This window comes from Macaca fascicularis, chromosome 2, assembly GCF_037993035.2.
Source record: "Macaca fascicularis isolate 582-1 chromosome 2, T2T-MFA8v1.1".
Lineage (NCBI taxonomy): Eukaryota > Metazoa > Chordata > Mammalia > Primates > Cercopithecidae > Macaca > Macaca fascicularis.
Genome location: NC_088376.1, coordinates 7,593,701 through 7,607,516, shown reverse-complemented (window position 1 = coordinate 7,607,516; position 13,816 = coordinate 7,593,701).

Sequence of the window (13,816 nt, the reverse complement as noted above, 5' to 3'; positions counted from 1 at the left end):
GAGGATTCAGCTGAGCACTGATTAGTACATTTGTTTGAAGAAACTACCCAAGGTCGTTGAAATAACTACCTAAAAGAATGAGGAAAAACAATCTCTGAAAGTCACATGGGGCAGTTCCTGTTTCTGTTCCAAGAAGAGTAGAAAACTTCATAATTGAAGATTCTTGAGTAGAGTCCTCGGAGGGTTTTTTCCTAGTTATTGTGAATAATTACACCCAGGCTAAATAAGTAATTTAGCCCCATTACAAAAAAGCTGGAAGAAATTTATAAAAATAAAATCTTTGTACCTGCCTTTTTACTTATTTATTTTAAATATATTTAATTACAGAAGAGATTGTATATATTCAAGGTGTACAATGTGATGGTTTGATACATGTATACCTTGTGGAATGACTATTTCAGTCAAATTAATCAACACATCAATCACCACAAATGCTTTACATTAGAACCCCAGAACTTGCATATCTTGTAACTGAAAGTTTATACCCTTTGACCAACATGTCCCCGTTTTATTCATCTCCAAGACCTTGGCAACAACCATTCTATTTTCTGTTTTTATGAGTTTGAATTTTTTAGATTATCCTTGTAAGTAAGATCATACAAAATTTGTTTACTTGTGTCAGGCTTATTTCACCTAGCATAATGTACTCCGGGTTCATCCATGTAGTCAATGTAGTCACAAATGATAGGATTTCTTTGTTTTCATGCCTGAATAATATTCCATTATACACAGACACATACACACGCACACACACACACACACACATACATACACCACATTTTCTTTATTCATCTGTCAATGGACATTTTGGTTGATTCCATATCTTGGCTATTATTAATAATGCTACAATGAACATAGGAGTTCAGGTATCTTGGAGATACTGAATCTACATAGTTCAGGGGTTAAAGCAGTGACCTTGTAAAAATAAAAATTTTAAATACAAACTCAAAAATGAAAAATTCACAATCTCTGACATCTAATTAAGTATTGTCAGTTATGCAAAGAATCAGGAAATGCAATCAACAAAAGGGAGAAAAATAAAATGAAACAGGCTCAGAAATAAGACAGATGAGATAATTGGTTGACAAGGGCATAGAAGGACAAGTATTGCAAGTATATTCTATAGTCACAATAATATAGATAAAAACATACACTTTAAACAGAAATACGAAAGATGGAAGACACAAATTGAATTTCTAAAGATGAAAACTATCATACCTCAGTAAAAACACATTGGATTGAAAAAATGACAGATATCACAGAAGAATATGTTAGTAATTATGAAGATTTAGTAATTGAAACTATCCAAAATAAAACACAGAAAATAAATTTTTTAAAAATAAACAGTGAATTGGTGACCTGTAGGAAAATTTCAAGTGTTCTAACATATATATTATTGGACTCCCTAAAAGGTGGGGCAGAAATGAGTATTTGGAAACATAATGATAAATAATTGCCAAATTTGATGGAAACTGTAAACCCACAGAACCAAGATGCTCAGTGAACTTCAATCACAGAAAACATGAAGGAAATTACATCAAGACATTTAATAATCAACTTATTTAAAACTATAAAATGATATTTTAAAAGTAATTGAACTGCAGGAAAGCACATTGTATAAAGAGTATAAAGAGGAAGACAGGTGAGAATGTCAGCAACATAACAATTTCAGTCAAAATAGAGAGGAACATCTTTAAAGTACTGAAAGAAAAATACTGTAAATTAAGAATTCTCTACCTAGCAAAAATACCTTTGAAAAATTAAAGCTACAGAATAGCTTTTAGACATAAAAGCCCAAAAGAAGATATCACTGGCAGAAATGCAGTACAAGAAATACAAGGAGACTACTTCAGGCAACTATATATATATATATACACATACATATATACACACACACACCAGTTGGGAATACAAAGAATCAAAATCATTCAAAAAGGTAACTCTTGACTAAATATAAAATTTTTTATTTAAAATACGTCCAGGTGATTGGACCCAACACCAGGTTGTGGGGTGACAAAGTCCGATGGAGTCAAAGGAATGAGAAAAGACAGTTTGAGAGAGAAAGCAGGTCCACCCAGCCATCGCTAAGTATGGAGGCTGCGAAGTCCCTGAGCTCTGGAAGTCCAGACTACTTATTGATGATCAAACAAAGAAACAGGTGGTGAGAATGTGGGAGTCGAAAGGGAGTGTTGCATTAAGCACATTATTTACAGCTGTGATGGTTTAGCATGTGCTCTGCTACTTGTGATAAGCATCATTCTGATACCCAAACCTGTCAGACACAACAATAAAAACTTCAGCCCAGTATTTCTTATGAACGTAAAAATTCTCAACAAAGTCCTATCAAGCCAACTCTAGCAGAACATCAGAAACCTAATCCATCATGATCAAGTAGCCTTTATTCCTGGGATGCAATATTGGTTTAACATATGCAAATCAATAAATGTGATTCATCACATAAATAGAACTGAAAACAAAAAACATGTGATCATCTAAATAGACACCAAAGAGGCTTTTGATAAAATTCAGCATCCTTTCATATTAAAAATCATTAACAAACTAGGCATCCAAGGAACATATCTCAAAATAATAAGAGCCGTCTATGACAAACCTGCAACCAACATTAAACCAAAAACTGAAAGTATTCCCCTCAAAAACCAGAATACGAGAAAATTATCCACTCTCACCACTCCTATTCAACATAGTATTGGAAGTTCCATCCAGAGCAATCAGACGAGAGGAAGAAATGAAAGGCATCTGAATAGGAAGAGAGAAAGTCAAAATATCTGTCTTTATAGACGGTATGATTCTATCTATATCTTGAAAACCTCGTAGTCTCTGCCCTCATCCTCCTAGAACTGATGAACAATTTCAGCAGAGGTTCAGTAGACAAAATCTAAGTATAAAAATCAGTAGCATTTCTATACACCAATGATGTTCACAGTGAGGCAAATGCAATCCTTTTTATAATATCCATAAAAAGAAATACCTGGGAATACAGCTAATCAAGGAGGTCAAAGATCTCTACAATAAAAATTATGAAACACTCCTTAAAGATATCACAGAAGACAAATCAATGGAAAGCCATTTCATGCTCTTGGATAGGAAGAATGAATACTGTTAAAATGACTATACTACACAAAGCAATTTATAGATGCATTGCTATTTCTTTCAAACTACCCCTGCTTTTCACAACATAAAAAATCACATGGATGGAGCTGCAAGTCATTAATTTTTAGCAAACTAACAGAGGAACAGAAAACCAAATACTGCACATTCTCACTTGTAAATGAGACTTAAATCATGAGAACACATGGACACATAGAAGAAAACACACACTGGGGCCCTTCAGAGGGTGAAAGTTGGAAGGAGAGAGAGGGAAAATAAGGAAAAATAACTAATGAGTACTAGGCTTAATACCTGAGTGATGAAATAATCTGCACAACAAACCATCATGACACAGTTTACCTGTGTAACGTACTTGCACTCATATACTTGAACTTAAAATAAAGATTAAAAAGTAATCAACTCAAGATGGATTAAATACTTAAATGTAAAATATTAAACAATTAAAATACTAGAAGAAAATCTGAAAAATACCATTCTGGACATAGGCTGTAGCAGGAAGTCTCCAAAAGCAATTGCAACAAAAACAAAAATTGACAAATGGGACCTAATTAAATCAAAAGAAACTATCAACAGGTAAAAGTAAACTACAGAATGGGAGAACATATCTTCAAACTATGCCTCTAATAAGGGTCTAATATTCAGCATCTATAAGAAACTTTAACAAATCAACAAGCAAAACCAGACAACCCCATTTAAAAATGCACAAAATATATGAACAGACACATCAAAACAAATCATACATGTGGCCAACAAGCATATGAAAAAAAAAAAAAAGGTCAACATGCTTAATCATCAGAGCAGTGCAAATTAAAAGCACTGTGAGATACTATCTCACACCAGTCAGAATGACTAGTAAAAAGTCAGAAAATAACCGATGCTGGTGAGTTTGCAGAGAAAAGGGAATGGTTATACATTGCTAGCAGGAATGGAAATTAGTTCAGCCACTGTGGAAAGAAGTTTGGAGATTTCTCAAAGAACTTGAAACAGAAACACCATTCTATTCAGCAATCCCATTACTGGATATATACCCAAAGAAATATAAATATTTCAACCATAAGGACACAGGCACACATATATCCATTGCAACACTATTCACAATAGCAAAAGACCTTTTACTTTTAAGTAAAGAAAAAAGATGTAAAACAATGTATGCATATTATACCATTTGATATGATTTGGCTCTGTATCCCCAAATCTCACCTTGAACTGTAATAATTCCCATGTGTCAAGGGTGGGGCCATGTGGAGATAATTCAATCATCGAAGCAGTTTCCCCATACTATTCTCTTGGTAGTGAATAAATCTCATGAGATCTGATGGTTTTATAAATGGGAGTTTCCCTACACAAGCTCTCTTGCTTGCCACCATGTAAGGCATGACATTTTGCTCCTCATTTGTCTTCTGCCATGATTGTGAGGCCTTCCCAGCCATGTGGAACAGTGAGGCCATTAAACCTCGTTCCTTTATAAATTTCCCAATCTCAGGTATGTCTTTATCAGTAGCATGAGAACAGACTAACACAATAAATTGGTAAAATAAATAAAAAATTGATACTTTGGGCCTTCTTGGTGAAGGGTGGAAGGAGGATGAGGATTTAAAAATTACCTGTCTGGTACTATACTTAGGAGAGTGATGAAATAATCTGTATGTCAAACACCTGTGGTAAGAAATTTACCCATGTAACAAACCTGCACATGTATCCCCATGAACCTAAAATAAAAGAAGGAAAAAATTACTTTTTTTTAAATCCGGAATCTAGAAAATTATTTTACAATTCTTAAGTGATAAACTGAAATATTCTAGGAAAAAAATGATGACTAAATACAAAGTTACCATTAATATAAGTGGTATAATATATAAATAATATAATCCACTTATTATATTATATTATAATATAATATAATTATATAATATTATATTATAATATTATATATTATATAATTATATTATATTATAATATAATTATATAATATTATATTATAATCCACTTAGCCATATCATAAACAATCTACACAGTATACTCTCTTTTAAAAGGTAAATATTTTTGATGTGATACAACCAAATAATTATATATTAACATTTCAATTATAAAGTATTTTTGTATATGTGCTATTTGATCCTTGAAACAAGTATGAGAGGTTTTCAATGCAGGTGTTTTTATGCCCATGTAAGAGTTGGGAATCTGATGCTTAGACATGAAAGGTGAGTGGGCAGTCACAAAGGCAGTAGAAACAGATTTGAGGTTGCTCAGATTCTGATAATTTTAGAGAAATAATAGAAAAGTCCAAATTATGCAAGAGTCTCCTTTGATGAATCAGAAAAAAAAAAAGCATGCCTGTCTCCCTTTACAAAATTGGCAGGTACATGGATATTAGAAAAGGAGGAATAGAGGAGATAATGTCTTAAGCATTCTTTATTAACTTGAATATCCAAATAACCAAATAAATTGAATAATCAAAATATCCTAGAATTTTTTTCAAAATTAAATGTAATCAATCCAATAAAAGGCATGACTATTGGAACACGGCTTCTAAATTTAGACCATTGTGGGTTCCAAAACCTTATTTTTTCACTTGGTTATTTTGCTCCAGAAATGCATCTTCTCTCAGAAACAGAATAATTATTACGTCTCACGTTAGCACTCAACACTTGAATTTGCCCGTGTCATCTCCAAATTAACAAAAAATCTAGTTATTATTTAAGCTACTGTTTTAGGGGAAACTTAATCTGCTATATATTTCTGGATGCCAGAAACACACTTTTCAATAATGTGCATGCTACTTGCACCCATTCTTCCAACTCCAGCTGTGCCTACAGCTTGAGAAAGGGCAGAGGAGGGAAAGGAGAAAGGGTTCATGAGTATGTGGGATAAGAGATATACATGAAGTAAAGGGTTTTCTTGTGCATGCACAAGGAGAAAGGTGTATGCAACCCCAATAATCACCTGTACAGGGTATACATGTATCAGGTTTTCCTAAGGTAGAAAATGCCTGAGCTTTGCATTCAAAGCAAAGCACTACAGGGTTAAAACTTTTAAAACTATGAATAAATTTCAGATTTTTTATTTAATGTGAGCAATGGTGGGAGTAATCATCTTTTCTAAGAATTGTTAACTAGATTCCAAATTCTAGTCCTCTAACCTGTGCTTCAATAACTCAAAAATCACCTCCTATTTAGGTAATGAGAGTCAAATATGGATCAATTTAGAGTAGGAGAGACGACAGTTGAACTCAAAAACTGTGCTACTTTCTCTATACTATTTAATCTAAGTATACATTGTGTTTCTTATATTCTTTCACTAACAATAAACATATATGCAATATATGTTGCATATATTATTCTTATTTTTTTTCTGAGATCCTGACAACATATAGAATATTAAAGCTAGGTAGAATGATGGCGAATGAAAAAGACTGTACCCTCGTTAAAAAAAAAAAAGGGTGCCTTTTGAGTGGAGCATGACATTAAGATCCCTTTCCGCTTGTGGCACCCAGGTATCCTTGGCAGGAAAAAGATACATCTTTCCCACCTGCTTGGGTTCATAACCTTTTTCCTAGGCTATGCACCAAGGAGAGGGATTCTAGGATTATGCATCATGTTAATGCAAACCTTTTAAGTAAAGTAAAAAGGTGTAAAACATTGTATACATATTATACCATTTGATACGGTTTGGCTCTGTGTCGCCACCCAAATCTCACCTTGAATTGTAATAATCCCCACATGTCAAGGGTGCGGCCAGGTGGAGATAATTGAATCATGGTAGCAGTTTTCCCATACTGTTCTCTTGGTAATGAATAAATCTCATGAGATCTGATGGTTTTGTAAATGGGAGTTTCCCTGCATAAGCTCTCTTGCCTGCCGCCATGTAAGGCGTGACTTTGTGCCTCATTCGCCTTTCTACCATGCTTGTGAGGTCTCTCCTGTCATGTGTAACAGTGAGGCCATTAAACCTCTTTCCTTTATAAATTACCCAGTCTCAGGCATGTCTTTATCAGCAGCATGAGAACAGACGAATACAATAAATTGATACTGGGGGTAGTGGGGTGCTGCTGTAAAGATACAGAAAAATGTGGAAGCAACTTTGGAACTGGGTAACAGGCAGAGAGTGGAACAATTTGGAGGGATCAGAAGAAGCCAGGATAATTCGGGAAAGTTTGGAACTTTCTAGGGACTTGGAGGGCTCAGAAGGCAGGAAGATTGGGAAAGTTTGGAACTTCCTAAAGACTTGTTGAATGGCTTTGAGCAGAGTTGTTAGTAAAATGTACAACAAAGTCTAGGCTAAAGTGGTCTCAGATGGAGATAAGGAACTTGTTGAGAACTGGAGTAAAGGTCACTCTTGCTATGCAAAGAGACTGGTGGCATTTTGCCCCTGCCCTAGAGATCTGTGGAACTTTGAACTTGGAGAGATGATTTAGGGTACCTGGAGGAAGAAATTTCTAAGTGGCAAAGTGTTCAAGACGAAGCAGAGTGTAAAAGTTTGGAAAATTTGCAGCCTGATGATGCAGTAGAAAAGAAAAACCCATTTTCCGGGAGGAAAGTCAGGCCTGCTGCAGAAATTTGCATAAGTAAGGAAGAGCTGAACGTTAATGACCAAGACAATGGGGAAAATATCTCCAGAGCATGTCAGAGACTGCAGCAGCCCCTCCCATTGCAAGCCCAGAGGCCTAGTAGGAAAAACTGGTCTTATGGTCCAGGCCCAGGGCTCCCCACCTGCTCTTTGCAGCCTCAGGGCATGGGGCCCTGTGTCCCAGCTGCTTCAGCTCCAGGTGCGGCTAAAAGAGACCAAGGTACAGCTTGGGCCATGGCTTCAGTGGGTGCAAGCCCCAAGCCTTGGCAGCTTTCATGTGGTGTTGAGCCTGCAGGTGCACAGAGGTCAAGAGCTAATTAAAACCAAAGGTGAATAGAAGAAATGATAAAATAAGAGTATAAATTATTAAAGTAGAATCTGAAGAAAATTTAATAAAACAAACACTGATTTTTAAAAAGTGTGTACAATTGATATATTTCTAGGGAGACTGATTAAGAAAAATAGAGAAACTCAAATTACTAACACTAAGTCTGACATACCTAGTATCATAGGGATATTACTACGATTTTCAGACGCTGAAAGGACAGCAAGATACTATGAATGTTGTGCCAGTAGATTTGACAGCTTAAATGAAATGAATGAATACTTTGAAGAAACAGAAAGGATTACAAAAAACTATGCTGTCCAATATAAATTAAAGAAATTGAGCTCAAACTTGTTCTTCCTTGTTTGTGGGAGCTAAGAAAAACTGAGAAGTACAATTGTTGTTATTAGAGGGTGGGAAGGATAGAAGGAGGGGAAGATGGGAAGTGGTCAATTGACAGTTACACCTAGATGAGAGGAATAAGTTCTAGTGTTCTGTAGCACTGTAGAGTGAATATGATTCACAACAATTTAGTGTATATGTGTTAAGCTGTTCTCATGTTGCTATAAAGAAACACCTGAGGCTGTGTCATTTATGAAGAAAAGAGGTTAAATTGGCTCATGGTTCTGCAGGCTGTTTAGGAAGCATGGCACTGGCATATGCTTGGCTTCTGGGGAGGCCTCGGGGAACTTTTGCTCATGGCAGAAGGCAAAGCAGGAACAGGCACATCACATGTTACGATTGGGACCAAGAGTTGTAGGGGAAGGTGCTGCACACTTTTCAAAACCAGATTTCGTGTCAACTCAAAATGAGAACTCACTTATCACCAAGGGGATGATGTCAACCCATTCATGAGGGATCTGCCCCCGTGATACAAATACCTCCCACCAGGCCCCACCTCCAACACTGGAGACCACATTTCATCATGAGATTTGGAGAGGATACATACTCAAACCATATTAGTATATTTCCAAAAGCTAGAAGAGAGGATTTTGAATGCTCACAATACAAAGAAATGACAAGTGTTCAAGGTGAGGTGAGGGCTATGCTAATTACCCTGATTTGATCATTACACATTGTATACATGTATGGAAATATCACTCTGTATTTCATAAATAGGAATAATTTTTAAGTTTTAACTTAAAAAGGGGAAAAAGATATTGTACTCATAATAAAAAGACATTCAGGGCCCAAATGGCATCATTGAGGAATCCTACCGACCTGCCAAGGTGGAAATGAGTGTCCTTGCAGAAAATGGAGGAGTGGAAACCTCTCATCATTTTATCACCTCATGCTACCACAACAAGACAGAGATGTCAGTATAAAAAAAAACTACAAACTAATATTCCAAAGGAAATTAATAGGATAAGTGAGATTATCTACAAAAATGCAAGAGTTAACATTAAAGAAGTAAATTAATGTAATTTAACATACAGATGGAATAAAGGGAAAAACACATAGTATTATCTCAGTATATGCAACTACTATCTCACATATTTCTAGTAGGAAAGTAAAATTAACCACTTCGAAAAACACAGTTTAGCAATTACTTTATAAAGTTAGAAATACATCTACACAGGACTCAGTGGTTACATTCCTAGATTTTTATCCAAGAAAAATGAAAATATACGTCTCCTCAAAGACTGATACACACATGTGCACAGCAGCTTGATTCATAATAGCCCCAGCCGGAAGCAATCAAAATGTCCAAAACCAAAGGAACAGCTAAACAAATTATGTTATACACACAGTCAAATACTACTCAGCAGTAAAAATAAATGAAATACAAATACACAAAATTACATGAATGAATTTCAAAGCATCCTGCTAAGAAAAATAGCAAGACATAAAGAGTATATCCTGAGCAGTTTCATTCACATGTACTGTAGTTCTAGAATAGGTGAAAGTAATCTAGCGTCATTGTGGTTGTTTTGTGTTTGGACTATGGATGAAATGACTGTAAGGCAGCATAAAGAAATTTGTCAAAGTGATGGAAATATGGCATATCTTGTTTGTGATAGTGTTTATACCAAATATGCACATATTTGTCAAAACTCATGAAAATATACCCTTAAAATTGCTGTATTTTATTGTATACAAATTTTACATTAATAAAGTTGATTTCAAAGGACAACAGCTGCAAAGTTTTGGGGGATTCTCAGTGACCAAAGTTGCATGGTCAAGGTGATACGTGGCTCCTCCCTTCGCACAGTATAGCAAAGCTCTTCTTATTCAGCACCAACCAGCCAAGCAAGTTCTCCACCCAGGGTGCTGAGATCTTAATGAAACCAGAAGCCAAAAGGTGAGCCTAAGCTGCCCCACAACTGCTTACTCTGAAAAAAGGCACCAACACCCCTCCAGAGGTAATCTTCTTAAAGACATAAATTCACAGGAAACACTTTTTGTGGAGTTTCTTCCCTGTTCAGACATTCCTGTAGTGCCTGATTTTTTTTCTTGTTCTGAGGTTTTGTTTTGTTTTTAATCCTTCTCAGTATGATGATAGATTTATAGGCCAGTAGGGTGGGCAAGTAGCTAGATTAATAAATTAGTTCATTCAGTATGTAACAGACTTAATCAGTCCGAGAACACTGTGTGAGCAAAGGGTAATAAATGGACAAATGGGGAGCCTAAGAGATTTCATTAAAAATGCAAGTCGAAGGGAGCCCTAGTTTCCTGTCTTAATGTCACCATTATTCAACCCTCTTTAGGTTCATTTGCAAAGTATAGTGGCCAGGGAAAGAAAAGCTTTATTTGTGAAACATCAACACTCAAACAAGAATATTTGCACTAAGAAGTGGTAATCTGAGCAGTATCAGAATTGGTATAGCAGAAAGTCTAGGATATTGTGGTTAGACAAACCTGGGTTTCTTTCCAATCTCTACTTTTTACTTGTTTAATGAATACCAATATTTTGCATGATTGGAAAATAAATGAAGTTGCTTTATGTCTTGTTTTGGAAATCTTATCAAAAAAAAATTTACAAATCAACATTATTGGAATAGTTAATTATAAGCAATATACTTGGAATATATTTGCTGCTTAATAATTTTTTATGAAATGAATTTAAAAACAATCCACAAAGAGTCAGAGAGAAAGATTGTGGTCCAGATACCTCAAAATAATTGAGATTTGTTGAGTAATTGCTCAACTTTCAATATTTTCTAAATGTGAAAAATGCTTCACTTTGTTAAACTTGACCAGTTTGGTTCATTTACTTGATCAAGTTTCTTAACTTCCTTACAGCTCATTTTTCACATCTGTAAAAAAGGCAAAGATTACCTAAAGTCCTGCAAAGTGCCCAGAACCATTTTAGTTGTTTGTATCAAGGTTTTTGAATGTAGATAAATGGAGATAAAGAAGTAAGAATTTACTCTGCTTACTTAGCTTGACATTGACTGGAGGCATGTAGTTCTCTACCTGAAAAGTTTCTTATGAGCATTCAAAGATCAGCTCCTGTTATCATATTATCTTGTGCTAGGACCTTGTCATTGTTACTACTGAGAAAGAGTCGGCCCTACCACTCAGATAACTTAACAGCTCAATGAGATGGTGTTTAATTTTCTTTTTTGCTGATTCTTTCTAGATTTCTTACTTATTAAAAAACAAAAACAAACAAACAAAAAAAACACTGTCTGGCCACCAAACTTTAACAAATTCAGTTAGCAAACTTAAGAGATGATTTAATCCCTGCTTACCATTGTGATTCAACTAGTTCCAAAGCTAACAATTGACTGACCAAACTTGCTCAATTAATATCCAGATTGGGCACTGGAGCATTGGATAATATAACATAGATAATTAGAAAATTTATCATTGAAATCTGTTTTTTAAAAATATATGTCTATGTAGCTGCCTTCTTGGTTCAGAATTACCTCTCCTCTGTACTTTGGACTTTCAGAAAACTTATGATTTTTAAAAGGAAAAGAGTTATAGTTCTACCTAGGATGTAGAAAATAGAGAGATGGAAGAAATGTTGCTTCCACATTACAAAATTGTTTTGTTTAATCACAAACATATGTGTGTATATCAACATATTATATTTATGATACATATATACATAATATATACCTAAGATATATATATACACATCATATAAATGCTACATATACACACATCTCATGTATTTATGCATAGCCTCACAGATTCACACAAGAATATCTTATATGAATAGTCTTGTATGAAAGACTCTGAGAGAAAGTGAAAGACTCTGTGTGAGAATTTTGAAAGATAGCATTCTGAGTCCCCAACTCTGTGGATTTTACACCTCCTCCTACAATACCTCAATAACTTACTGAGCAAGTAGGATGACTTTTAGTTAAGGTTTCCTGGAAATAGACAAAGAAGATCTGTGCAAAAGAAGTCTATTAAAGATTGCATTTAGGAATGATGCCTGGAAGGAAGGGAAAAGAAAAAGTTGCACTGTGATTAAGTCATTACAGAGGTCTCAGCCAAATCACTGGGCAGCTCTGAAGCTGGAATGGCTTTTTGCTGTTTCAAAATGAGGCAAGTTTCCAGAGCCTTCATATCCTATTAGGACTAGTTATTGTATCTGCTATGCCCGCAGTGAACGAGTGTAACTTTTGTGGAAACACAAATCCATTCAGTCTAGGGCAAGCACCAGATAGGGTAGCAGCTATGCACCATCAAGCTAAGATTCCGAGACTTTTGGTAGCTAAGAGAATGAGTGTTTTACTCCTGAAAGAGAGATCTGGGTGATAAAAGTAATATCCACTACAAGTCATCTCTTGCATTGCTTCCTATAGTAACTTTACTCCATCTGTGGAGAGCTTCTGCACGATTCTTATTGATACCATTCATGTGTAAGAGGAAGGTTGGTGACATGAAAGCTTGGTGACCAGCCTTTGCTGGTCTTGAAGCTTTAACTGATCCTCATTAGCTTCCTCCTTTACTATCTTCATCTGCGGCTATTACCTCTACTGCTCTAGGTTGCTCACATGGTGGGTATGTCCTTCCTCTGGGAACCCAGATCTGTAGATGCACAGAGCCTAAAGTTTTGAAGAAGAAAAGCAAAAATGTCCTGGGTCACTGATAATAAGGACCAGCAGAGACATTCCTACTTCAAGTCTTGTTCCTATACCCAGGTGTTCTACCTACAGGGAAGCTAACATTATGTAATGGTTTTATCAGGGTGTAAGTGCATCCTGGAGGATAGCACACAGTACCTGCAGAATGGCACCTACTACTACTTTCAAAAGGCTAATTCATCCAACTATAGAACTGGCAGCTTCTGGGTGATACGAAGCAGTAGGACCAGTGAATCTCATTGTCCTAAGCCCATAGCAATATCTATACTGCTGTGAAGTCAACTGCAAGATCCAAGGCAATGTTTTATAGGATCTCATGTTGTGGGAAAAACCCCTTTAAGTTCTCTAAAAAGGAGTTGGCTGGGGTCCTGAACGTAGGAAAGGAAAATTTATATTCACAATAAATGTCAATCCTATTCAAGGTCAAATCATGCCTTCTCAATGGTTAAAGGTGTCTATTGTAATTAACTTTCCCCAACTGGGTGGTTGATATCCTTAAGAGATGATGCCATATCAGCGAGCACAGTATTGGTCCCAGTTGCTGTCATGTCAGACATTCAGTGGTGGAAGTAGCTAAATAAACTTTGGTAATTTTGAATCTATGCAACTGGGCTCATTCGTAGCCTTCATATCTGCCTCTGTAAATACTCCCTTCAGGCCCTGATGTACCAGCCTTGGAATAGCCACATTCAAAGCCCAGCTGACGTCAACTGTTCAAGTCATTCTGGCTCTTGATGGTTTAGTGCCTCCT